The sequence below is a fragment of the Mandrillus leucophaeus genome, unplaced genomic scaffold (genome assembly GCF_000951045.1).
Source record: "Mandrillus leucophaeus isolate KB7577 unplaced genomic scaffold, Mleu.le_1.0 Scaffold262, whole genome shotgun sequence".
NCBI lineage: Eukaryota > Metazoa > Chordata > Mammalia > Primates > Cercopithecidae > Mandrillus > Mandrillus leucophaeus.
This window is the reverse complement of record NW_012102721.1, coordinates 1020833-1024981: the sequence shown is the minus strand read 5'-3', so window position 1 is coordinate 1024981 and position 4149 is coordinate 1020833. Positions and strand designations below refer to the sequence as shown.

Here is a 4149-nt window from a genome sequence, read left to right as displayed (position 1 = left end):
ACGCCATTCTCCTGCCTCAGCCTCCTGAGTACCTGGGACTACAGGCGCCCACCACCTCGCCCGGCTAGTGTTTGCATTTTTTAGTAGAGACAGGGTTTCACCGTGTTAGCCAGGATGATCTCAATCTCCTGACCTGGTGATCCGCCCGTCTCGGCCTCCCAAAGTGCTGGGATTACAGGCTTGAGCCACCGCGCCCAGCCCACTGCTTTTCTTTATGGGCATTTATGTTGATGGACACTTAGGTTGATGCCATACCTTGTCTGCTGTGAATAATGCCATAGTGAATGTGGGAGTGCTGGTACCTCTTTGACATACTGATTTCATTTTCCATTTTCTTTGGATCTATCCCCAGCAGTCATGTAGTATTTTGATTTGTAATACATACAAAATTGATTTGTAATACATTTGTCAAACATACAGTATTTTGATTTGTCATTGATCTTTGTGTTTTTGAGGAACCTCCATACGGTTTTCCATGATGACTGTACTGATGTACATTCCCACCAATGGTGGGCAAGAGTTCCCTTTTTCCACATCCCCACCAACACTTGTCTTTTTGATAATGGCCATTCTAACAAATGTGAGATGACACTCATCATGCTTTTGATTTGCATTTCCTTGATGATTAGTGATGTTGAGTGTAGGGGAACTGGGGAGATGTTGGTCAAAGGACACAAAATTACAGTTAGGAGGAGTAATTTCAAGAGATCTATGACTTGAACTTGAATAGACCTATTATCTATTGACTGTAGTTAATAACGATGCATTACATTCTTGAAAATCAGTAAGAGTAAGATTTCAAGTGTTCTCACCACAAAAAATAAATATGTGAGGTAATGCAGATGTTAATTAGCTTACTTTAGCCATTCCAACATGTATATATATTTCAAAATGTAATGTTGTACACAGTAAATATATATATATATAATTTTTATTAGTTGGTTTAAAAAATAAATAATTTTAGAAAGATTTTAAAAAGAAGAAAATAAGAACTCCTATTTCACACTGGAAAGCCAAAGACCGTGACTGTTAACCGTTTTGATAACTTCTCTGAGGTCATCCTCTTTCCTGCCTTCCCTCCTTTCTTTTATCCATTTATTTTTTTTTTTCTTTGTGCAATATTGGGATGATACTATGTGTGTGGTTTTGTATCCTGATTTTTTCCCCCAATAACGTTATGTTGTATTTTCTGTATCACAACAAATGCTTTTCTGTGACATTTGGGTAATTTGTCTCTATGCATAGGTTTGGAAGACTTCAGGTGGAGTAGGCTGGAGGCTTCTTAAGTAGAGTGGGATTGTCAACTGGCCTGTGGAACCATTTAGAAATAATTCTGCCCATTACAAATATTGATTTGATGCAGTACTTAAGATGTTTTCTAATTTAAAAATATTTTCAATGGAAACAGATGCCATTTACAATTTCTCGTTTTGTAGGGATTCTACTAAATATAGTATTTTGGGATTGAATATTTTACTTGGAAAGTTGTTTAAGAAATTCCCGTATCTAAAAAAAAAAAGAGAGAGAGAGAGAGACTGGATTTTGGAGCTGTGCTAGCAGGCATATTGTAAGAAAGTTTTTTTTCCTTCTATCTTTTTAGCTTGTTAGTGTTCTAAGATTAAAAAAAAAGTACGGATCGTCCTAGCATTTACAAAGTAAAAGGGTTGTTTCTTTTCTGGGACTAAGACAATTGCTTAATTACAGTTCTCAGGATGTTTTCTAAACTCTAAATCCCACTACCCTGTTCTGAGCAGCAGAAAGTGCTAACAGAATGATCTGGGGAAGCCATTATTACCAAAGCTGGGGGCTGTAAGGAAAAGAAAACATTTTCAAAATATTTTCTGCGTAAAAGTGTATGTGTGCTTCAGCATGCCAGTTAGCTTGGCCTTGATTTCACTCCCAATTTTTGCTTCATAATGCTGGGCTTCCCTCAGAGGAGAGGAATGTTACCCCCTCTTTTTTTTTTAAAGGGAAGGATTTAAGTTCTTTCCCCTTTTAGGATATTTTAAAATAATGTTTAGAAATAGGTTTTGTCGGTACATGTACAGTTGATCCCTGGCATTAATATTTGAAAACAAAATAAGGTTTAATATTCTTGAACTTATATTCAGGTTATTCCAGGATCTTTGGAGACCCGAGGAAAGCCGTGCTGACCAAAAGCAAGACAAATGACTCACAGAGAAAAAAGATGGCAGAACCAAGGGCAATTAAAGGTAAAACGAACAGAACCCGAATAATCCTATGCTGCCTAGTCAGGACCCTTTTTAAAAAATGTGGATATGTAAATATTTTGTGTCTCTACTATTTGATGTTTATGGTTCCAAACCTCCACAGACCATTTCTGGATTCTTTGCTGTACTTGGATGAATTATGTTGGTTCTACATGACACCCTTGACTTCCCCTCAGATAAGATGCCCCATTGCCCAGCAATGTTCCTTTCCTGGCCCTACAGTGTGGAGGTTTTAGAATTACTGCCTTCTTAGTTCTGTGGTCTTCACCAGCCCCTCTTTTCTCCATCACCATCTACTCTCTTCTCCCTTTTCCAGAGGAACCAGAGGCATGGTGTCTACGGACTGCTGCTTTTACGATCTTTCCATTTTTCTATCATACTACTGCATTTGGCTTATAGTCATTTTGTGGTTATTTCACCTGAATGCAATTGAAACCTCCTTTCAAGGGGCACACCCAGACAGTGAATCTTTGTATTCACAAAACATGCCACAAAATAAAAATAAAATCCAGTTGGAGAAGCAGAGGGTGAGCACCCTGTCTCTAAGGCGCGCCCCTGAGGCCGGCAGGAATGCTGGGACTCCCTTGGAGAAGCCCTGCAGGGATCAAGGTTTTGGGGGTGCTCACATGATACTCATGCAACCCACAGAATATAAGAGTCCCTCCCTTGCCGGAATGAAGCCAGGGTCGTTTAGTAGAAGGAATAGCAGTCCATGCAGCCTGAGACATGCCTTGACCAGGGTCAGCGTTCAGTGAGAAATGGTGCGACTAAAATGGATGTGGCTCCCGAGGCCATGTGCCCACCGTGAGGCCTCTAGTCTGCATCAGTTAAGTGACTTTAGTAAGTCCCTCAATAGAGGTGTTTTCCTTTCCCAGCGCTATTGTAACAAAGTCCCATGAACTGGGTAGCTTAAAACAACAGAAATTCACCGTCTCGCCGTTCTGGAGGCTGGATGTCCCAGATCAAGGTATCAGCCCAAGTGGTTCCCTCTGAGGGCTTTGAGGGAAATCTGTTCCAGGCCTCTTTTGTCTTTTCCCTGTGTCTTCACACCATCATCCTTCTATACAGGTCTGTGTTTAAATCTTGTCCTTTTTTTTTGTACATGGATCAGTCATGTTGGATTAGGTCACTAATGACCTCTGTAAAGGCCCTACCTCTCTATCATCACATCCCGAGGGACCGGGGGTTAGTACTACAATGCATGACTTGGGGGAGAGAATTGATATAATTCAACCCATAGCTGTAAGTATTTTTATTCATTTGGAAAGATGAGCCATTTCCTACTGAAGAAGTCCAGTTTCTTATTTTTAGATAAATGCAGAGGTACATTCAGATTCTCATGCTGTCTTCTGCCTCCGGCTGGTATTCCCTGCTTAGCTTTGAAGTGCAGGAGCCAGGACTGGACTGGGTTAAGGCAACTGGGGCACAGGATTTCGGGCGGTGCTCCCCTTTAGGTACTGATCCTGCACTTGCATGAGCCTGAGAGGGAGAGCCTCCTTAAATCATGGGCCCTGCATTTCTCCCTGCCTCCTCCTTCCTGCTCCATAAGGGAGGCCTGTGCCCCATTCAGGGTCCTGGTGTGCTTGGCAGGAGTCAGGCCTGTGCAGTTCTTATGGCAGGGTTTGCTGGTGAAAGACTGATTTGCCTAATGTCTGCTCATCCAGGACAAGTGCACCCAGCGACCGATGCTTTCAAGGAATGGATTCATTTCTATGGATACTAAATTGCTTAGCACCATTTTGCCTAAAGTGTTTTCACTTAATGACTAGTTATCTTAAAACTAAAAAATACATTTCTAAATTAAGGGTGTTTTTAGTCAGTTGACAAAGGGCTCTTATGAAAATTATCAATTTATTTATTGAGAGTTGTTTTTCTTAAAAAGTTGCAACATTTTAATTAGCCGGGTATGGTAGCACAC

The 4149-nt window shown here is 40.9% G+C and overlaps 1 protein-coding gene across 2 annotated transcripts in view; it reads left to right on the top strand.

Moving 5' to 3' along the window:
* Positions 1–4149, top strand: part of ERG (v-ets avian erythroblastosis virus E26 oncogene homolog) — a 300545-nt gene that overhangs the window by 84648 nt on the left and 211748 nt on the right. The window contains exon 2 of one of the 2 annotated variants that reach the window (XM_011984157.1): positions 2112–2213. The gene's annotated coding sequence lies outside the window, so the exon portion shown is untranslated. Of the gene's footprint in view, positions 1–2111; positions 2214–4149 lie in introns of those variants that run through there. The other variant, XM_011984160.1, reaches the window with a different exon arrangement.